Source organism: Martes martes, assembly GCF_963455335.1.
Source record: "Martes martes genome assembly, chromosome: 13".
NCBI classification, from domain to species: Eukaryota; Metazoa; Chordata; class Mammalia; order Carnivora; family Mustelidae; genus Martes; species Martes martes.
The window spans coordinates 36,794,409-36,818,326 of record NC_137901.1 but is presented as its reverse complement, the minus strand read 5'-3'; the positions used below and the strand labels follow the sequence as shown (position 1 = coordinate 36,818,326).

Genomic DNA, 23,918 nt, shown 5'->3' with positions numbered 1-23,918 from the left:
TACACAAGCATGTTATATAATTTACTCAAAGAGTTAGGCATTTCTTCAACTTCCCAAGGCTCTTTGGGCCTTAGATTAGGAATCATGGGTAGTTCTTTCCCAGCCATGTCTCCTATTCTTCCCTCCTGTGTGGCAATCATTTTTGGACCCAAAATAATCTAAGACAATCATGGAAATCCTATTCCCTTTGCTAGGGATTGATTCAGAAATAGGGATGTTACCATTTTAGGCTGAAGAAAGTTTGCAGAAGCTTTAGAAAGACTTTTTTCCTTGACTTTTGCATGGGAAGAGGCCACCTCTCCGTGTAGACATTGCCATATGGGAAAATGAGCTCTGAGCTGCTGCTACAGCAATCTTGTTATCAAACCTAACGAGGAAACTAGCTCAAGAAGATGGCAGAACTGAGAGAACTGTAGAGGGTTGGAGCTAAAGCTGCTTGGTTAAGCCAACCCTGAATTTCATCCTACCCATGGCCTACCAGTTATGTCTTTACATTTAAGCAGTTTGAGGTGTGATTACTGTTCACTTAACAGCAAATGGTGTCCTAACTGATGTAATGCAGAATTGCATAGGAAGAGATAACAAGATTTTTTCTGCTGAATGTTCAAAGTAAAATAATCAAGATACTGTTAAATAGGCTAGTACCCTAATCTGGCAAGGTGGTAACTGCATGAGTCAGAGTCGAAAAGGACCTGGGTTTTAGTTTCTCCTTTGCCATTAACTGCCTATGTACCGGATTTAAATTTCCTTATCAATAATAACAAGGAGATTGCCCTGGATGTATTTTTCATCTCAAATATTCTTTAATTTTGGAACCCATGAAAAATATCTAGCTAAACTTAATTAGGAATTAAGAAGATGTTTTCTGAAAAGCAGTGAGCCATCTCAGATTTGTACTATAATCTAGTAGTGCTAAGACACTCGATTTGTACAACTTGTCTGTAAGTAGCACTGGCAAAATCTTTTAACGGTGTTATTAAAGTTTTGGGGTTTTTTTGTTTGTTTGTTTGTTTGTTTTTTTATCCTGAGGGCTTACAATCAGCAGTACTAGGGCACCTGGGTGGCTCAGTCGTTAAGCATCTGCCTTCAGCTCAGGTCATGATCCCAGGGTCCTGGGATCCAGCCCTGCACCTGGCTCCCTGCTCAGCGGGAAGTCTGCCTCTCCCTCTCCCACTCCCCCTGCTTGTGTTCCCTCTCGCTGTATCTCTCTCTGTCAAATAAATAATTAAAATCTTTTAAAAAACATCAGCAGTACTTTTTTTTTCTTTTGATTTAAGATTCTTCCGAATGTTCAGACGGAGAATCTCTCTCTGTCTCTGTGTGTAAGCTTTTATTGTGGCTTATATGTAGAAGTAGAATGGTATAATGAACTTCCCATATATTCTTCTTCTCACCTTGGGAATTATCAGCATTTTGACAGTCTTGAAACCAGCAGCTTATAAGTGCTTATATTTTGCTCTTCTAGACAGAGACTTTTTCCCAAGTAAACTTTGGAGCTAAGTTAGGTCTCCCTTGCTTTTCGGATTTCAGTTTCCTGCATATGTTTATTTAATATTGTTGTTTTCGGCATCAAAAGAAGTTACAACACCGTGAAAACTAAAACTTTATATTAGCAATTATGGGCAAACAGTTGTGAGTATTTAGGCATTCATATTTGTACATGTCAAGGTAGGATGAGTTATGCAGTACTAACCTACACCCCCCAAATCTGGGTCTTAAAACAGTGCAAATTGTTGGCTTTGTTACTGGTTGTCTTGGCACTCTGCTCTGCCTCTCCCTCCTCAGGGACCCCTGCTGAGGGAGCAGTTACTGCCCTGTATGTTGGTAACATTGTCACAGAAGGATAGACAGCAGGGTAAATAGAGAGCAGCACTGTCTCTTTAAGCTTTTCTTTGTGGAATTAAGGCATGTCATTTCTAGTCACGGGTCAAAGAAAGTCACATGGCTAAACATATTACAAGGGGATGGAAGAATGCAAAACTGCCATGTGTCTGAAGAGAACCAGAAAACTTTGGTGGCTAGAACTAATGACTATCACGGCATTGTGATAAATACAAGATCTCATCTGCCTTTGAACTTTATGTGTTAACAGCTCAGGCTTCAAGACCAAGTATTGGCAGTGTTACTAAAATTAAGCTCAGTGTTTTCTTAACTCTTGCTTATTTTATTTATTTATTTGTTTATTTGACAAAGAGAAATGCACATGCATGAGTGTTGGGAGGGGAAGGGGGAAGGACAGAGGGAGAGGGAAAGAGAACTTTTTAAGCAGGCTTAAAACATCCTCAAAAGAGAAAATGCCGGTTTCTAGAATTGGATCCCTGGTTCTTTCTGGAAGATAGACTTTTCAGTTCTCTCAGGTGATACAGTGTACCAGGGAAGAGGCAGAATAATTGCTGTAGGAAGAGTGGAAGAGGGGGTATTCTATGGTGCTTTTAGACACCTCTAGAAGTTGCATATGAGACTTTGGTCATATTTTATCAACTAGAACTTCATTGCAAGGGATATTGGGAAACATATCTTCATTCCAGCAGTCTGTGTGTCTGGTAAAAATCGGGGGACTGAAACAGCAGAAAAGTTGGGCATGAGTATTGAGTGACACCTCTTAGTCTGCTTTATGTATCTTAAAAGAAAACTCTGTTGCTTGAGGTGGTCTCTGTGCTCTGGTATGAAGAGAGTCTAAATTACCTCTTAGCATTTCCTTCTTTCATTTTATACCCTTTTGTACTTGAGTTTCCGCTCCATTAATTGGTTCAGCCAAAACCAAGATTTACTCATGTGTTCGTTTATTAAACATTTTATTGATGTCTCTGTATTTCAGGTATGGCCCTAGGTATTGAAAAGACACAAAAATGAAATAATGTATAATTAATGCTCCCAAGAAGCTCACATTTTGACAGAGAGAAAGAGATGTGTAAGTAAGTAGTAACAGTATAGTGTGATAAATGCAATGACGAAGTTTTTTTGTCAAAGGTGTAAAGTATATCAACTAGACTGACAAAGAATGTTGGCTGTATCTTCTCTTTTTTTCAAGTCCTGTGACATGAAGACCCACACCTTGCCTCTGACTAAGCTTAACCATGACAGGGGTGGTGTCAGTCCAAACTCGGATATTCTTTCTTACAAGAATTTCCCAGTTCTTCCCTATCAGTGAACAAAATGAAAGCTTTTTATTTTTTTTTTTTATTTTTAAAGATTTATTTATTTTAGAGAAAGAGAGAGAGCAGACCCAGGTAGGGGAAGGGACAGAGGGAGGGAGAATACTCAGGAAGTCTCCCCACTGAGTTGGGAGCTCACCAGGACCCTGATTGAGATCATGACCTGAGCCAAAGTCAATAGTCAGCCTATTGACTGACTGAGCCACCCAGGTGCTCCCAGAATGGAGCTTTTTAAAAACAAATCTCTAAGACTATAACAGTAAAAGAGCAATATACATAACACTGTATGTACAGTGCTTTATTCAATGGAAAATTCTTCTCATTACAAATTCCAGTTTTCCACATAATCCAGTTACCTAGTGTTGTTGTTTTTTTTTTAATTTTTAATTCTTCTATTTATTTATTTGAGAGAGAGAAAGAGCCAGAAAGAGAGAGAGGGAGAGAGAAGGAGCAGAGGCAAAGGGAGAAGCAGACTCCCCTTTTAGCCAGGAACCCGATGTAGGACTCGATCCTAGGACTCCAGGATCATGACCTAAGCCCAAGGCAGACCCTCAGTGCTCGCTTCGGCAGCATATATACCAAGCCAGATGCTCAGCCAACTGAGCCACCCAGGTACCCCCCAATTACCTAGTTTTATGAAAGCCAGGTTTTCTTTTGAACATTTCTTTACGTGACAGTCTTTACATTGACTTACCAATGGTGTTTTGTTTTACTTGAAATTTCATCCTCATTGACTTTTCTTTTTTATGTCTTTAAAAAGTTGATCTTTGATATTAGTGCTCCTTTAGGGGATATCTATACAAAAGCTTAGATTGAAATAAAATTTTTATACCAAAAAAATTCAGGCTGGTTAAAATGCTGTGAGCTTATACAGAATATATGGAATAAAATGAGATTAATAAAGCATTGTTTCTGTAGCCCATCTCCTGGTATGTGGAAATAGCTTTGTTTTTCAGACCTCTTCCTTGAAATGGTCTTTTCTCCTTGATTATTTTACCTGGAGCCCATTACTACCATTGAGCCTCCTCTCTGTTTGCTCTGTCAAATTGTGTTCATTGTATGCGTTGAAAACACTGTTTTCCGTAGTAGATTATTTGGATTAATTATAGCTCCAAATTTTAATTCTTTACTGTCTTGTTATCATAGATACTATTGGGATTGTCTCCCCAAGAAGTTTTCCTATAATAGAATTATAGCTGACCTTTGAATATATGCAAATATATTTCACTAAATACAGTCCAGTACTGTGAATGTGTTTTTTTCTTTTTTAAGATTGTAACATTTTCTTTTCTTTAGCTTATTGTAAGAATACAGTATATAACACATATACAAGATATATGTGTTGATCTAATGTTTCTGTTATCAGTAAGTAGTTAAGTTTCTGGGGAATCAAAATTTATACACTGACATTTTACTGCATGGGGGTTGGCACCTCTAATTCCCATAGTGTTCAAGGGTCAACTGTATTTTCAAAAGTGGAAGGTAGGAGGGGCGCCTGGGTCGCTCAGTTGATTAAGCATCTGCCTTTGGCTCAGGTCATGATCCTGGAGTCGCAGAATTGAGCTCCGCATTGAGCTCCCTGCTCAATGTGCAGTCTCCTTCTCCGTCTGCCCCTCACCCCACTCGTGTTCTCTCTCTCTCTCTCAAATAAAGGGAATTATTTTTTTGTATTGATTATGATCTGCTCTGTGCCTGGTATTTATCCCTTTAGATTCTCTGCTTTGTTTTTTTTATTGTAGTTGTTGCTGTTTTAAGATTTTATGTATTTATCTGACAGAGAGACAGTGAGAGAGGAACAGAAGCAGGGGGAGTGGAAGAGGGAGAAGCAGGCTCCCCGGTGAGCAGGGAGCCTGATGATGCAGGGCTGGATCCCAGGACCCTGGGATCATGACCTGAGCCAAAGGCAGCCGCCTAACAGCTGAGCCATCCGGACGCCCCAGATTCTCTGCTTTGAATGACATATGTTAGGATTCCAAATAATATTTAATATTTTTCATGTTTAAAAATGAAATTAACCCCTAGGATTTTTTTTTTAAGGTTTTATTCATTAATTTGAGAGACAGAGCACAAGCAGGGGGGGAGGCAGAGGGAGAAGGAGAAGCGGACTCCCCAGTGAGCTTGGAGGTTGACATGGGCTGAATCCCAGGACCTGGAAGTCTTGACCTGAGCAGAAGGCAGACGTTAAACCGACCGATCCACCCAGTCACCCCAGTCCCTAGGATTTGAATTGTTTTCCCTGTACATTTGTTTCTTTTTGACAGAGGCGGAAAATAGTTCTGAGTCATTACTCTGAAACAAATGGAACATGGGTCCCTTCAGTTTTCTGTTTTTTTATCTTTCTTGTGCCTGGAGTGGTAGGGGGTGCTTTCACAGAGTAACAGAGTCTTTGAGTTTCAGGGAGTAGACCAGCTATATAATATGAGTCCAGTGTAAAATGAAAGACATTGGACCACTTTTTATTAAAAAAAAACAAACAAACAACTGTTGAAAACCTGAAGACAGTGATGGCAGAGCATTAACCCAATGCAGGGCTCTTCTAAGTTTGGTGCCTATGTGACGGCACAGGTCACAGGGTCCATGAAACTGCACTGTAAGGAACTCTTAGAATTCTTTTAGCGCAGGTCTGCCCATTTATAGATAAGGATGTGTTACCTTTATATGCAACCAAATGCTGGTAAATTATTCCTGTATAGCAGGATCAAGACCTCAGCATTAAAAAACTGATGCTTCTGAAAGTTTTAATTTTTTGCTACCTTTAAATCTGAAGCCATACTTAGTGTAATTTAAAATTACTGTCAGTTTTTCTCAGTGGTCATAAAAGTAATGGTGTGGGTGGTTGAAATAAATAATCCCAAAGAATTTTATCCTGAATTATTTACTAATTTTCCATCCAACAAGGTCTTTTGTTTTTTAATCGATCAGTTTTTGTCCTGCTGCAAAATTTATTGGCTTAGATTTAAACTTCTTTGTTTTCTTTTAAATTCTCTGAGAGTTCTAATGGACCTTGAAAGGACCTACAGGAAGGGGAAAAAAGAGAAGCAAAGGGCCTTTATAAGCTCCAATGTAGATGCACAATTTACAACCGAGAGTGGTGCCTGTATCACTGTGGCAGGTGTCCTATTGCACATAGGACAAGTGGAAGAATAGGCAGCACGAATTTGTTGGGGAAAACCTGCTGTATACACCCTTGTTGCTATAGTTTCAGCTGTTAATCACACCTTCTGCAGAATCACTTTAATTGTGACTGCTGATAGAAATAGATGGAAGCAACCTGCTGCTTAAGCGTGATTCATGATTAAATCACTTTAAAATTTGAATATTGACCCTATAATTGCTACTTTGGGGGGCACTTTTTTGTTTCATTAGCTTACGCAGTTTTGTATGAGGTTTTCGCTCACAGACAATAAAATGCAAATAAGACCTGGTCCTCTAGCATTGCAGGCTCAGGTGAATACCTTGGATAGCCAACTGAAGAGAACTTCCAGAAAAGTTTTATGAGTAAACAGATTGTTCGTAGCACACGAGAATTGGGACTACAGTGAGGTTAAGGAGTTTGTAATGTAAACAGCTACAGTGTGGTAGAGCTGCCTCTCACATCGCAGAAATCAGTTTAGCGGAGGAGCAACAGGAAAAACAGATGTCCTTCTAAATGAAGTAGTTTGGGGGTCATCCTTTACTGTTTTGCTTGCTGTGTGCAGTTGCATGCTAGAAAAGCGGAATCCACTTTACCTAACTTTCTGTTTTTGAGTGACTTTTATTACCGTCTGGTGTTTATCTAACAAGCCTTTGCTTCTTTGGGAGCTGAGACCGGCGGTGTGGATTCTGGCCATCTCTTACCACTGGAGTAAAAACCGAACAGGAGATATTCCTGTTGGAGAATGTTGCCCTTTACAAAAGGCTTTGAAATTTATTAAGTGCTTTACAGATGAAATTAAGAAATGTGACAAACACTTACGAAATATGTATGATATATAAGGCCCAGTGGTAGACTGAGTGGCTGATAGAAAGATAGCACGTAATGCCCACCTTTAAGAGATTAGACATAAAAATAGCTGTTGTTAGAATTACAAATGTGATTCAGTGATTTAGTCATGGTTTGATAGTTAATAGGCACCTACCACTATGAATCAGACAGTGTTCTCAATGCCGTACTTGGTATTAGTTTACAGATAGTTTAGACCTTGAAGAACCCTTAAAAGGATATTGAGGACCCCAGGAGGTGGTCCCTGTATGATCATTTTTAGGTCTGCTGCAGTAGGTAGATGATTTTGAAACTTTTTGGTAGCAGGAGTACATTTGCAGGTATCTTCTACCAAGCTTCAGCATATGGGGCAGATAAAGGTGCATATGTGTTGGAAGTTAGGGAGGAGGGGGGAGGTCCCTGGGGCTCTCCTTTTCCTTTCTCATTTCCTTGGCTAGCTGTTAAATTGGACCAAGGGTTCGATACCTCCAGCGTGGGAATATTGTGTGTGAGAGAATGAAGCAGGTGAGCATACTTGGAGATTTTCTACTTTACCCTAGCTTAGCTTTCAGTAATTTCTTTTGTGGCTCCTTATATCATAATTTTATATCATTTAAAGCATTGAAATAGTTGTATTAATATTTTATCAAGTCCAGTTTCCTTTAAGTACAGTGTCATAGGTTTACTTTCATAAAAAGATTTAATTGCAACCAGAGGCCCAATTTTGTTTCTGAGGTTTACTTTTTCAGTTTTGTTTTAATAAGAAAATGTAACTGAAATTTGCAGCAACCTTATAATACTATTTTCGTCATTAGACATCTAACTCAGGTTTTTTGGACAGTTTGCTCTCTTTGCACACCTGAGAGTGTATAGAATAAAATTTAGTCAAGGCTCTATCAAGGTAAGGAGCTGGAGGAAAGTAAGGAGCTGGAGGAAGACTCATTCTAGTTGCCAAAAGGAGGAAGAGTACTTATGATCTTGAGAAGGGAAGAGAATGGCCGGCAGCTAGCAGGAGTGAGACCAGAGCTTGGATGGAGCTTTAAGCATCATTCCCTCCCCTGATTTTTATATGGTACTGTGTTAAAGTGCTGTTGTTTGTCTGCGTCAGGCAGCACTCTCAAGTTAGTTTATTTTGTTACATGGAACCATTTCTAATTTTTTGTCTTGAAAAAGAGGGTTGCAAGTTTCCTGTAAAGGTTCTTTTGTTGCAAGTAAATCTTTAAGTTTTATAGGTTCTGTCCTTAGGATGTTTTATCTGAGAGACAAATAAAAGTGGCTTTACTAGAACATTCATTCATTACCATCAGTATTTATTACCTCTATCATTAAAAGAGAGAGAGAGATATCACCTATTGTATATAATTATAACACAGTGTTTATAAAGCTCCAGCTTTATTGTCTACTTTACAAGACATGGCAGGAAAAATTGAGTGATATGGAGAAAAGCAATGAAAATAATCACAGGACTGGGGCACCTGTGTGGCTCAGTCAGTTAAGCATCTGCCTTCGGCTCAGGTCATGATTCCAGGGGCATGGGATCAAGCCCCACATTGGGCTTCCTGCTCAATGGGGAACCTGCTTCTCTTCCTCTCCTGCTCTATTCCTCTCCTGCTCCCCCACTGCTTGTGCTTGTGCTCTCTCTCTCTCTGTCAAATAGATAAATAAATAAAATAATTACGGGACTGAAAAGTACTGTCTTGGACTTGGAGTTAAATATTTTAAGGCATGATTTAATAAGTCAACTTCAGACATGATTCTTACGGAAAGAGAAAAGCTGTTTTAAAGAGTTATAAATAGGGTACATCTCCATAAAAAGATACAAGGAGATATAATTGGACTAATTGCCTTCTGGGTTGGGTAAATTTAACATTTATAAGAACTGTCTAATGGTGATAATTTAATTTTAAGTATCTTTAGAAATATAAAAGTTAATACTCATTTAACTTTTTTCAGTAAATATTTAAGTGTCTACTTTTATCCTAAGTTTATTTTTTAAAACATTTTTTTGTAAGTTTATTTACGTAATCTCTACACCCAGTGAGGGATTTGAACCTGTGACCCTAGGATGAAGAGTCACATGCTTTTCCAGCTGAGCTAGCCAGGTGCCCCCCTAAGTTTATTTTTAAATTCCCTTTATTTCAGTTTTATTTTTTGAATAGGTAGCATCATAACTTTTTGAGCATCATCTCCAGTTATTGATATGAAAATGTGCTGCAGTTTCTTTGAAGTGGGTGGAGTCATATAGTGTTAACAAGCCCGTAGGTTGCTTACCATTGTACTTCACATCAAGAGAGGAGAAAAATAGTCATAGTTTCTTGTAATTTTATGTTTAATACAAAGTAATTGTTTTAATGTTGTGGGGAAATACAGTAATAGGTGCCTTTTTGCAGATAGTGCCCCCAACCCCTTACTCCTGATCCTTCTACCCAACCCCTCGATTTCTTCTTTCGTTGCAATTGCTCTTACTGCTTTCTGTGATATAATTCAGTTTACTTACGTTTTTGTTTGCGTCTGCACCTCTCCTCCCTCATAGAGTTTTTGAATGCATCAATCTCTGTTTAATTTACTGATTTATGCAAGTGCCTATAGTAGTGTTCGGTAGATATTTGTCAACTGAATATGAATTATTTTTCCTTCAGCATTTAGGAGTAGAGATACATTTCTTCTTGGGGAAAATGCTCAGCTAGCAGACTATTCAAAATGTTAAGAGGATTCAGTTTCTGGAATTGTGACAGATTAAAGATTTTTTTTTTTTTAAAGTTCCCCTTTATGAAACATTAAAAATACTGGACTAAATACTCAAAATATTTTTAAAAACATAGAGTTGAACTGACAAGTAGGGAACTCCTCAGGGGTCAAAAACAAGAGATCTTGAATCCGGAGAGATAAACTAAAGGTGATGCTGGCCGTTATGCTGGGGGTTCCAGTATCTGTAGATCCCCGGAAGCATAGAGCTTTGGATTTTGCAGCGTGACTATGGGGTGCTAGGTAGAGTCTAGGGATCAAGCAAGGTGGGAAGATGCAGAGATAGTGTGTAAAGCTGAAACTCCTAGAAAGGTGCTGATGGGTAAACTAGGGGAAAAAATGAAACATTTGTCCCATACTGCAGGGAGAGAGGTTGATTGGGGTATGGCAGGCTCCCTGTCTCAGTCTGTCTTTCACTGCAGAGGTAAGTCTTTCTTGAGAAAGGGTAATGACAAGTTTACTTTCACTGGATTTGGGGTTGGAGCTCATACTACTTGAATGGAGCAAAAAAACCCAAGCCAGGAATTTTGTGAAAGTGGTCTCAGGTTGTTAGGCCTGTGAAGCAAATTGTCTGTGAAGGAGTATGGGGAACACAGACCTCAGAGAGTTGACACAGATAAAATTTCTAGGAACATGAGCTCACAATTAAAAAAATCAAAAACACTTCAAGTAAGTCACCATGAGTTAATCAGCTCAACTAGGAAACTGTATAGTTTGGCATTCAGAAACTGCAGATAGTCTAGTTGTTAGGTACAGAATAGAAAATAAATGTTTAGTAGGTTCAGAGAGTATAAAAATAATGGCTTACGAGCAAGAGGCTATCAAAATTAATTAGGCAAGCTGAATTCAGTAATGTATGAAGGAAATACATATTGAATAAAGGGTTTATTCCAAGAAGGCAAGCTAGGTCATGTATTAGAAATATCTCTTAATTTCTAAATTTCTTAATTTAAAAAAAGGTGTCATCTGAAATGATGCAGGAAAAAATTGATTAAAATTCAGTATTCTTTTAGGATACAAAAAACTAAGGGGGCGCCTGGGTGGCTCAGTGGGTTAAAGCCTCTGCCTTCGGCTCAGGTCATGATCTCAGGGTCCTGGGATAGAGCCCTGCATCGGGCTCTCTGCTCAGCAGGGAGCCTGCTTCCCTCTCTGTCTCTCTCTGCCTGCCTCTCTGCCTACTTGTGATCTCTGTCTGTCAAATAAATAAATAAAATCTTTTAAAAAAACCCCTAAGAAGTAGGAGAGAAATTCCATAACTTTCTTAAAATATTGCTTTAAAAATCAGCTACCTCATCTCGCCAGCAGTGCACTGGTGGGAAAAAGAAAGTTACAAGGCTGTAAGGAATGAACAAAATGGTCTTCTTTAAAGTCATTGTGAATATTGTCATAGGAAATTCAAATCCACAGATAAATCTTTAGGGTTTATTAACCGAATATAAGATCAATTTAGTAAAATTAGTGCTGTTATTATAACCTAACAGCTCACAATTTTTAAAAAAGTGATATTTCACAACAGTTTACAAAAAAAAGCTACCTAGGAATAAATATAAAAAGAGTTGGCAAGATCTTTATATAGAAGGTTATAAAAGTTATATTGGAAGACATTAAAGAAGACCCAAATAAATTTGGGGGCCAGCCATGCTCATAGGGAGAAAGACTATGTCTTGTAAATTTATCAATTACTCTGTCATTAATAGAAAAATTATTTCTATTTCAGTAAAAATCCACAGGGTATGGTTTTTATTTCTTTGTTCTTCTGGAACTTGACAAGTTAATTCTAAAATTTGGCCTCGAATAACCAAGATATTTCTGAAGACCACTTGTCCTACTAGATTTTAAGACTTAATGTGTAACATTAGTAATTGAGATCATGTAATAATAGGGCGAGGATAGACAAATAGGTAATGGAAGAAAATCAAAGTGAAAAATAGAACTCTGCATACTGGGAAATCTGATATATAACAGAGCTAGTGTTACAAATCAAATAAGGAAATGGAATACTCTGTAAATGATGTCGGTATTGTTATTTAGCCACATTGGGGAAAAAAAGATTTCTTACCTCACACCATATTAAAAAAACGAATTCCAGGTAGATTAAAAAGTTAATTATGAAATGAAAAACATAAGCCTTCAGAATAAAATATTAGAGTGTTTTGTAACCTCAGGCTATCTTAACCAGATGCTAAAAGCATAATTGTTAACATGAAAAGGTTAATAAATGTGACTGTATTAAAATTAAGATCTTTTATTTCTTCTTTGTGGCAGAATGCAGAGACTAGTCACAAGTACAGGAATAGAAGAATTTCTAACAAGTGACAAAAAATTTTTATTACAGTAATATACACACATCTATATGTCTACATACACAAATCTCTATACACATGTCTATATGTCACACATCTGTGCCAGTGTGAAAAAGATAAATGGGCAATAGAAAAGCCATTTCATAGAAGAAAAATGAATAGGCATTAAATATTTGTCAACAAGGAAATGGATATGAAAAGTACATTGATTGTAAACTTGGACAATATCAAGTGTGCCACTGCAGTCAATACTCTAGGGCAGAAGTCCGCAAGCTCCCTGTAAAGTCCCACACAGTGAGTGTTTTAGGCCTTGCAGTCCCCATAGTCCATTGGTGTGGTTACTCAGCATTGCTGTGACAGTGCCAAAGCAGCTATAGGTGCTTCATAAAGACATAGAATAGGTGTGGTTGTGTTCCCATAAAATTTTGTTTGTAAAAATAGCAGTTTGCCACCTCCTGCTCTGTGGCACCAGAGAAGAGTTGGTGAACCACTGACAAAAGTTAATGAACTGTTAATACAGCAATGTGGACAAATCTTAAAAACACGGAGTGAAAAGGTAGCAAAAGAATACATTATACTATGATTCCATTTATATAAGTTCTGGAGGTAGACTGTAAAGGGTGCAGATATTACTGGGACTTGACTGATTTTGAATTCTGGTCTTGACAAACTGTGTGACTTTGGCCACATTACCCAACCCCTTCAAAGTGTCAGTTTTCTGTATCAGTGAGGTGATGAGCGGAAGAGTACCTACCTCACTACTTGTTGGGAGGACTGTGCTACAGAGTGCCTCTGAACATACCGAGCACTCAGTAAGTGCCAAGCAGCCCTTGTTGTGCTTTCCTTCTGCTTTAACTTCTATCCCCATTAAAGGAGAGAATAGCCTTTCTAGCTTTAGGAACTCTAGGTATTTTTTGTTTTATCCAGCCTTCCACAGCATATGCCTAATGGGACTAGTAGTAAAGCTTGAAGTATCCTGAAGTCTTGAGTAAGGTTTCATTTCTTTACCTAGCACAGTTTATGAGACACTTCGATGTGTTTTATTTTTTAATTTTTAAAAAAGATTTATTTATTCATTTTAGAGCAGGTGCATGAATGGGGGGGAGGGGCAGAGGGAGAGAATCTTCAGACTCCTCGCTGAGCTCAAGCACAAGCCCAAGATCATGACCTGAGCTGAAACCAAGAGTGGGCTGCTTAACAGAGTGAGCCATCCAGGTGCCCCCCTCTGATGTTTTTTATTTTTATAATTTTTTAAAAATAAAGATTTATTAATTTGAGAGAGAGGGCACATGAGCAGGGGGAGGGGCAGAGGGAGAGAGAGAAGCAGGCTCCCCTCTGAGCAGGGAGCCCATCAAGGGGTGATCTCAGGACCCCGAGATCATGACCTGAGCCAAAGGAAGATGCTTAACTGAATGAGTCACCACCCAGGTGCCACCTCTGATGTTTTTTAGTGTCGTGTTTAAGTCAGCCAACTCACTGAAGCTTGCTAAATATTGACAAACACAGTTCCCAGTGTCATTTAACCTTCCTCTGTAGCAGTTAGCCTTGTGGAGAACTTTTTGAGAATTTGGTTCTTTTTGGTTTTATGTACCGCTCTCCAGATTCTTTTCTGACCTCTTAGACCTTTCAGGTCTTCAAATGTGCATATTCTGCTCACCCTTAAAACCTATGACTCTTCAGCTTCCTCAGCTGAAACATGAATATAAAACCCACTTGAAAGGTTTGTCGTTAGGCTACAGTTTTCTCATACACAGTCATCTGTAGAGGAACCCCATACCCACAGATTCGGATTCATTTATGCTTGGGGTAGAGTCTTGTGTGAAGACAAACACAGCTTCGTGAGCGGTTCCTCTCCCATTTGGGCGGCAGTAATACCTGGTTGTAATGTGTATGGAACATAGCAGGCAGTCTGACATTTTCCCTCTCTGTCTTCTGTCTGTGGCTGCTGTGCTCCGTGCCCTCTGCCAGACCACCTGGAATCTTATATACAGGTATTCATGGTGACTGTCCTGTCCCTAGCAACAGGGACATTGTCTCACTCTTCCTTGCCCTCTCAGGTCTGGTGAAATGCTTAGCATATAGTAAATAGGTATTACTAAATTGAAGTTAAGTGAATGAATGTATTGATGCCTTGATTTTGTTCACAAAATACTAATGTTTGCAGTATTTGGCCTGCCAGAGTAGGATGTTAAACCATTCATAATCCTAACTTAGCTTTTAGCTATCTGGAATATACTTAAAAGTTATTTATTTGTATTTCAAAAAAATTCTAACATATATAAAAGTAGAAGAAATAATAAAACAAACCCACTTAAACCCATCTCCGTCTTTGGTATTGAGCAAAGATTAAGATTTGCTTCACCTCTCAATCCCTCTGCCCCTAACCCCCAAGCCCCAAATATCTTAAAGTAATACATCATGTCATTTTACCTCTAACATTCTTTAGCATGGATTTTTTAAAAATGAGAAAATTTTTTTCAAATCTAGCCATAATGCTGTTGTTATTCCTGGTAAAATTAACAGTAATTCCTTAGTATCATCTAATATCCAGTGTGTGGTCAGATTTCCACCAATGGTCCCTAAAATGTCTTGAGTTAGTTTATAGGTTCAAAAGTCTAACAAATCCACATATTGCATTTGGTTTTTATGAAACAAAAACAAATAACCCTTCTGTGGAGAAATAGAACAATACCTAGTTTTTATTATTTCTCTCCCTTTCTGCTTTGCTCCTTAAATAACTCTCCCTCAAGATTAAGTTTCTTTATCATAAAGCCATAAACTTTGCTGTATCAGGTAAAGCTTTCATCTTCTCCTTTAAGACTGCTTTGCTGTTCTTTTTTTGGTAATCACACACTTCATGTATATAGGGCAGTACTACACTTAACAGCACAGCAAAATGCAAAACTGAGTTGTAGTTTAATTTAACTGTTCTCTGCAGTGCTGTTAGTACTTCTCATTAAAGCTGTAAAATTATTTTATATTCATTAAAAAGTATATGCTCTTTGATAATGTTTAAATGTATCTTCACTATTTTAGTTATTCCTCTGAATTTATAGTGATAAGAAGGAAGCTAAATCCAGGCTGTAACAAAGTATGTGTTTTTGAAAAAAATCTGCTTGTGTGTGAACCCAGTTCTTAAATTCTCTAAATCTGAAGTGGAAAAAGGTCATCTGCAGAAAAAATTATCTTTTAGTTACATTTTTATTGGTAATAAAGAAAAACATGGGCAGCTGTTTAGTGTAAGTAGGAAGGAGAGAGAACCCAAGTATTCGGAGGTTTTAGCAGAATACAATTTTGAGAATTCAGTGGAATTGAAAAAAAATGCAGAAATGTTTTGGGTTATTGATGTGAATATAGCAAGATTCTTTAAGGGATTTAAAAAAAATTTCCTGTTAGCTTTCTGTTACATTCTTAAATGTAAACATCCTGATCACAGTGGTTTTTTGTTTTTGTTTGGTTGTGAGATCAGGAAGCAAATCCTATCATCTACCCCCAAAGGGCTAAAAAAATTCCAGGAAAAAGGCTCTTGGGATGATAGGGCCTAGTGTGGCTCTCAGTATCCGTGCAGAAGCCATCTGAGAGTAGGGAAAACCATACTGAGGGAGTGAGGCAGAGAATAGCTATTCACAGAAACAAAAGGCAAGGGGCCAGAAAGTGAGTAAAATCAGCAGGAGAGAATGCAGAACAACCACTGATGTTACAAGCTGAGAAACGAAATTAAGTGGCATTAGGGAGAAACCGAATAAGTGAGAAATCAAATTAGGGAGGAAAAAAATCCACAAAAATGAAGGTGCCATATTGCTGACTAGCTAAAGAAAAAAGATGAAGAGCATGTTTTGCACTGCGTGGTACCTGTGATAAATCATGACTGACTAGATCATTATCTTTCTATAACAGACCAGTAAGTGAACAAGAGTTTTTGACATTGTTTCTTGTGTTCTTTTTCACATGATAACTATTTCAGACCATTACTTGGGGCCGAAATCTAAAACCTACCTTCATTCCAAACTTACGTTTTCATCTGGTCTGTTGAGCAAATTTTAAAACCTTTTAGATTGGAGAAGGTCACTTGAGTTAATTTCGAAGTAACATGAAACCGTGTTTTAGGTGAAGTAGTTCTCAAAAGAACCTTCCTGTTTGTGATTGTAAAAGACAACTGAATTTCCTCTGAAGGTACTACTGTTCTGTGATATTTTTGCTCCTCTGATGATCCAGTTGTGGAGACAGAATACTATGGCCCTGAGCTCTGGGGAATGCATGGAGAAGGAAAAATAGGGAAGGGGAATGACAGCAGAGATTTCCGTTTAGTCTGCAGATTGTTTTTGGTTTTTCTCATCCCTAGCCCAGAGCCAAGAGACTGTGGGATTGTTTGTCATCCAAACCGGCGGCAGCAGTGCTGGTGGCAATAGTGTAGTAGCTGTCTGCATTCTCCAAGTGTGGTTGGCCAGTTTCTAGTGAGTTCTTTATCCACTCTGGTTGGCCACCTCATAAATTGTATGTGTTGCCTTTGTATTTTTTCTTGATCTATGGGCCAGCAGTTGTCTGTGGTTAACATTTGAGGAATCTCTGTTTCAAATCTGGGAAGTAAAGAGGGTTTTTTTGTTTTTGTTTTTGTTTTGTTTTTTAAGATTTTATTTATTTGACAGACAGAGATCACAAGTAGGCAGAGAGGCAGAGCAGAGAGAAAGAGTGGGAAGCAGGCTCCCTGCTGAGCAGAGAGCCTGATGTGGGGCTCAATCCCAGGACCCTGAGATCATGACCTGAGCGGAAGGCAGAGGCTTTAACACACTGAGCCACCCAGGCACCCTGAGCGGAAGGCAGAGGCTTTAACCCACTGAGCCACCCAGGCACCCAGGGAAAGAGTTTTTAATAAAAAATTAAAAACATAGAAAAGTACAGTAGCAGAATATGCCTTTCCCCTATGTCTTAACATCTTCCCCCCTACTTTCTTCTGTGTCAATTAGCATTAGGTTTGGCTGCATTTGAAAGATCCCTACACCGCACTCCCCCCCCCCCCGCCCCCACCAAAAGGTGCTTTAAAGAGGCCTTTTTTCCTCCCAGGACATGGCAGCTATGTGGTCAACAAGGACTGCACATCTGTCTTTCTGCTTTACAGTCCTTAGCTTGTAGCTCTTTCTCAAGGTCATCTCATGGTTGCTGAGCAGGTCCTTGTGACTCCATCCCTCATGTTCTTATCCCAGGTTGGAGGGTAAAGGGAGTAAGGGCAAAGGACCCATGTCCCCATGAAGTCCTTACCCTTTCAGTATCTTTCCCATGGCCCAATCCAGTGATTTCTGATTTTATCTTATTGGCTACCTTAATCCACTGTGCAAGCCAAGATGTGTAAATTGCTACTCTTAGAGCAGTTTGATTTGTAAGACCAAAGAGGAAAATAGGAATTGGGTAAGAAACCAAATTGTAGCAGTCTGCCACAATTTAGATATTTTATGTAAAAAAAGTTCCAGTATTATTGAAGTCCTTCCCTCCCTCCTCAGAAATATCCATAATGTGAATTTGGTATATTATATTCCTACATATTATTCTGTCTTTACAATATGTGTTTGTGTCTGTGAATAATGTCTTATTCTAATAGCTTTAAAACTCTTTATAAATGGAACATACTATACATAACCTGCATGTATTGCTTTTTTTCATTCAACAGTGTTTACCCATGTTGATGCATACAGTTCTTGTTTAATTTTGCCTATATATTATTCTGTTACACAGTTTATTTACCCATTTCCTCTTGCTGTGTATCTAGGTTGTTACCTTTTTTTTTCCCCATTATAAACAGTGTTGTAGTCTTTGTGCATGTCTCCTTATATGTGTGAGAGTTTCTCCAGGGTACGTACCTGAAGTGGAATTACTGAATAATGGGGTAGTGGTTTCTTCAGCTATTCTAGATATTGCTGGATTGCTTTCTAAAGTGGCTGTGCCAAATTACTACTCTTGGAACAACATTGTATGAGTGTCACATTTCTTTATTCCTTACTAACACTTGTGTTTTGCCAGTTCAATGAGGTCAAATTCATTTTTCTGCAAACTACTGAAGTTGAGCGTATTTTCATACATTCATTGGCTATATATGTTTCCTTGCCTCTCATTTGCCCATTACCATGCCATTTTTCACTTGTGTGTTGTTTTGAGTTGGAAAAGTTTTTAATACATTCTGATATTAATCTTTTCTTGATTATTTTCCCCAGTCGTTGGTTTATCATTTGACTACCTATGATGACATCTTTGGTTATATTTTAAAAATTAATTTTTAGGATGCCTCCGTGGCTCAGTCGTTTAAGTGTCTGCCTTCAGCTCATGTCAAGATCCCAGGGTCCTGGGATGGAGCTCCATGTTGGGTTCCCTGTTCAATGGGGAGCCTGCTTCTCCCTCTCCCTCTGCTGCTCCCCCTGCTTTTGTGCTCTCTCTCTCTCTGTCAAATAAATAAATAAAATCTTTTTTTTAAAAATTAACTTTCATATAGTGGAGATTACTTTTTCCTTTTACGGTTTGTGCTTTTTGAGTATTAAGAAATTCTTCCTTACCCAAAGATATGAAGATAATTTGCCTATATTTTACTTTAAAGTTGTAGAACGTATATCCTTAAACTTTAATTCACCTGGAATTGTTCTTTTGTATGGCGTGAGATAGGAGTTTTATTTCATTTTTACATGTGGATGAACATTTATTAAACAGCCTGTCTTTTTCGAACTGATTTGTAGTGCCACCTCTGTCCTATATCAAGTTTGCATATTCATGTGGGTCTGATTCTGGACTCTCTTCTGTTTTATTGGTTCCTTAATCTATCTCTGCCCATGTATCACAGTGACTTAATTACTGTAGCTTGGTATATGGTAGACAAAGTACTTCACCCTGTTCAAAATTTTATTGACATTCATGTCTTTGTTCTTCCATGTGATTTTAGCCTGCTTTTACAGTTCTGTAAAGAAAATTATATTGAGATTTTGATTGGAAGCGTATGAAGTATATAGATTAATACTGAGAGAATCTATTTCTTTAATAAACTATCCATATTTGACCATGCTGTTTTTATTTTTCAAAGATCTTTTTAAGCAATATTCTAGTTATTAGCAATAAGAATTTATCGAATTTTGCCTGTTAAACTTGTATCCAGCAACCTTGCCAAAAGTTTTCATTAGTTCTCTTGTCTTTATTGTTTTGGATTTTTCTATCATTTTCTTTGTTTTTCTTCTTCTTTCCAATTCCTAAATCTTTTGTTTTACTCTTCTGGGTAGAATTTCTAGTACATTCTTAAAAGGAAGAAGTGACAGAACACATTTTTATCCTTTCACTAACTTGAAAGAGAATGCTTCCAACACTTTATGAGAAACCGTTTTGTTTACTATAGATTTGGGTCAGATATCCTTTATCAGGCTAACAGAGTTTATTCTTAATTTCAATCTCCTGGGATTTCTTTGTAAATATCATGAGTGGGTGCTAGGTTATAGTATTTCACGTAAAACAAGTCCCTGGCAACTATGTAGTTCCACCTAACTCCCACCTCTGTTGTTTGCTCTTATTTTTTCATATATTACATCTTCATATTAAGAAATTAATGCATTACAAAGTTAAGAGTTTTAATTTAGTCAGCCGTATGTCTTTTAAAAAAGCAAGAAGGAGGAGTGCCTGTGTGGTTCTGTTGGTTAAGCGGTTAGGCATCTGCCTTTGGCTCAGGTCATGATCTCAGGGTCCTGGGATCAAGCCCTACGTTGGGAACCCTGCTCAATGGAGAGCCTGCTTCTCCCTCTTCCTCTGCTCCTTCCTCTGCTTGTACTCTCTACCTTGTGTACTCTCTCTTTCTCAAATAAATAAAATTTTTTTTTTTTTTTAAGATTTTATTTATTTATTTGTCAGAGAGAGAAAGAGCGAGAGAGCACAGGGAGACAGAGTGGCAGGCAGAGTCAGAGGGAGAAGCAGGCTCCCTGCCGAGCAAGGAGCCTGATGCGGGACTCGATCCCAGGACGCTGGGATCATGACCTGAGCCGAAGGCAGCTGCTTAACCAACTGAGCCACCCAGGCGTCCCAAATAAATAAAATTTTTTAAAAAAAGATTTTGTCAGAGAGAGAGAGAGTGAGCACACAAACAGGAAGACCAGCAGACAGAGGGAGAAGCAGGCTCCGTGTTAAGCAAGGAGCCTGATATGGAACTTAATCCCAGGACCCCAAGATCATGACCTGAGCTGAAGGCAGACGCTTAACTGACTGAGCCCAGGTATCCCTAAATAAAAATTAAAGGAAAAAAAAAGCAAGAGGGAGGAATCAGGCTTTTACGTTTGTTCCTACATTTACCATTGCTTCTTTTCTTCCTTTCTCCTTACAGATCTGTTGTCATTTCCCTCTGCCTGAAGAATTTCCTTTAGCCTTGCTTGTAGTGCAGGTCTGCAAAGAGATGAGTTGTTTCGGCTTCTCTTTACCTGAAAATTGTTTCATATAATGAGAAGTCAGCCATTTTTTCCCTCTGTATATAGTATGTCTTTTTTCCCTCTGGCTGCTTTCAGGTTATTCTCTGTATCTTTGGTGTTTAGCCTTTGTATATGATGAGCTCTAGTTGGGATTTCATTTGTATTTATCATGCTTAGGGTTCACTGGACTTAGATTTGTGATTTCTCCAAATTGTGGACATTTTTAGCTGTTACTTTTGCATATACTATACTTTTCTGTATATATAATTTTTATATAATTTTCTCCTTTTGGCACTTTGATTTCACATACGTTAAACTTTATGATATTGTGCCATAATTCACTGAGGCTCTCTGTTCATTAAAAAATTTTTCTTTCAGATCTTCAGATTGGATACTTGCTTTTGATGTATCTTTAAATTGACTGACCCTTTACAGGCATACCTCATTTTTTTTTTTTTAAGATTTTATTTATTTGCCAGAGAGAGAGAGAGAGAGAGAGAGAGAGAACACACAAGCAGGCAGAGAGGCAGGCAGAGGCAGCGAGAAAAGCAGGTTCCCTGCCAAGCAAGGAACCTGATGTGGGACTCGATCCAAGGACCCCGGGATCATGACCTGAGCCGAAGGCAGCGGCTCAACCAACTGAGCCACCAAGGCGTCCCAGGCATATCTCATTTTATTGTATTTTGCAGATACTGTGTTTTTTACAAATTGAAGGTTTGTGGCAACCCTATGTTGAGCAAGTCTGTTGACATTATTTTCCAGTGGTGTTTACTCACTATGAGTCTCTATGTCAAATTTTTTATGTCAAATTCTTGTAATATTTCAGACTTTTTCAATATTGTTATTATGTTTGTCATGGTGACCTTTGATCAGTGAGCTTTGATGTCACTATTGCAGTTGTTTTGGGCTGCCACAAACTGTGCTTATATAAGATCTGGTGAACTTAATTGGTAAATGTTATGTGTATTCTGACTGCTTCACCTACTGACTGTCATCTACCCCCCCCCACATTCTCCCCCCTCTCCTTGGGCCTCCCTGTGCACCAGGACACAAGAATATGGAAATTGCGCCAATTCTAACCCTACAGTGGCCTCTCGGTGTTCAAGTAAAAGGAGGCGTTACATGTCTCTTACTTTAAATCAAAAGCTAGAAATGATTAAGCTGAGTGAGGAAGGCATGTTGAAACTGAGATAGGGCAAAAGCTCCGTATAATCTGCCAACTAAGTTGGGAATGCAAAAGAAAAGTGCTTGAAGGAAAGTAAAAGTGCTACTCCAGTGAAGAGTGATAAGAAAGCCAAACAGTGTTATTGCTGATATGCAGGAAGTTTTAGTGGTATGAATAGAAGATCAAACCAGCCACAACATTCCCTTAAGTCAGAGCCTAATCCAGCACAAGCCCCTAATTCTCTTCAGTTCTGAGAGAGGTGAGGAAGCTGCAAAGAAAAGTCTGAAGCTGGCTGACGGGGTGGTTCGTGAGGTTTGAGGAGGGAAGGCATCTCTATAACGTAAAAGTGCAAGGTGAAGCAGCAGGTGCTGATGAAGAAGTAGCAGCAGCTAACCCAGAAGATAACAGCCAGGGTGATTAATGAAGGTGTCTTCACTAAATAACAGATTTTCAGTATAGACAGAATAGCCTTCTATTGGATGAAAATGCCATCTAAGACTTTCATAGCTAGACAGGAGAAGTCAGTGCCTGATTCCAAAGCTTCAGAGGACAGGTTAACTCTCTTATTAGGAGCTAATGCAACTGGTGGCTTTAGGTTGAAACCAATGCTCATTGATCATTCTGAAAATCCCAGGTCTTAAGAGTTATGCTAAATCCTGGCCTTTTCTCTAGAAATGGACCAACAAAGCTTGAATGATAGCACTTCTGTTTACAACATGGTTTACTGTTTACAACATGGTTTTAAGCCCATCGTTGAAACCTACAGCTCAGGAAAAAATAAAAATTCCTTTGAATATTTTAACTGCTAATTGACAATAGACCTGGTCACCCCAGAGCTCTGATGGAAATACACAATGAGACTGACGTTGTTTCCATGTCTGCTAACACAGTATCTATTCTTTAGCTCATGGATCAAGGAGTATTTTTAACTTTTAAGTCTTATTATTTAAGAAATACATTTTGTAAGGCTGCTATAGATAATGATTCCTCTGATGGATCTGGGCAAAGTCAGCTGAATGCCTTCTGGACACTCTAGACACTATGAAGAACATAATGTGATTCATGGGAAGAGGTTGAAATATCAACATTAACAGGACTCTGGAAGAAGTTGATTCCAGCCCTCATGGACGACTTGGAGGGGTTCAAGACATCAGTGGAGGAAGTCACCGCAGTTGTGGTGGAAATAGCAAGAGAGCTAGAATTAGTAGAGCCTGAAGATGTGACTGAATTGCACTTTCATGATAAAATTTGCACAGATGAGGAGTTGTTTCTTGTGATGAGCAAAGAAAGTGGCTTCTTGAGATAGCATCTACTCCTGGTGAAAATGCTGTGAAGATTGTTGAAATGACAGCAGAAGATTTACAATATCATATAAATTTAGTTGATCAAGCAGCAGTAGAGTTTGAGAAAATTGACTCTAATTTTTTTTTCAAGATTTTATTTATTTATTTGAGAGAGAGCAGAGAGCACAAGGTGGAGGGGAGAGGGGAAGAGGGAGAGGAAGAAGTGGACTCCCCACTGAGCAGGGAGCCTGACGCGGGGCTCGATCCCTTGACTCTGAGATCAGGACCAAAGCCAAAGGCAGACACCTAAGCAACTGAGCTACCAGGTACCCCAGTTGATTCTAATTTTGAAAGAAGTTATGCTGTCAGTAAAATACTGTCAAACAGCCTATGATGCTACAGAGAAGTTGTTCATGAAAGGAAGAGTCAGTTGATTTGGCAAATTTCATTGTTGTCTTATTTTAAGAAATTGCCACAGTCAGCCCATCCTTGAGCATCCACTGCCCTGATCAGTCAGTAGCCATCAACGCAGAGGCAAGACCCTTCATCAGCAAAATGATTATGACTCTGAAAGCTCAGATAATGGTTAGCATTTTTTTTAGCGATGAAGCATTTTTTAAGGTATGTACATAGTTTTTTTAGACACAATACTATCACATCTTAATAAACTAAAGTGTAAACTTCTATATGTACTGTGAAACAAAAAATTAATATTACTCACTTTATTTATTATGGTGGTCTGGAACTGAACCCACAGTATCTTTAAGATATGCCTGTATCTCTTGCCTCTCATGTGCTGTTGAATCTGTGAAGTGAATTCTAGATTTCAGACTTCATATATTTGTGTTCTTTGTGGTCCTGTATGGTTCCTTTTTATGCTTTGTATTTA

At 38.5% G+C, this 23,918-nt stretch overlaps 1 protein-coding gene across 1 annotated transcript in view; it reads left to right on the top strand.

The window, feature by feature from the left end:
* GALNT1 (polypeptide N-acetylgalactosaminyltransferase 1) overlaps positions 1–23,918 on the top strand; it is a 123,381-nt gene that overhangs the window by 18,577 nt on the left and 80,886 nt on the right. The window lies entirely within an intron of this gene.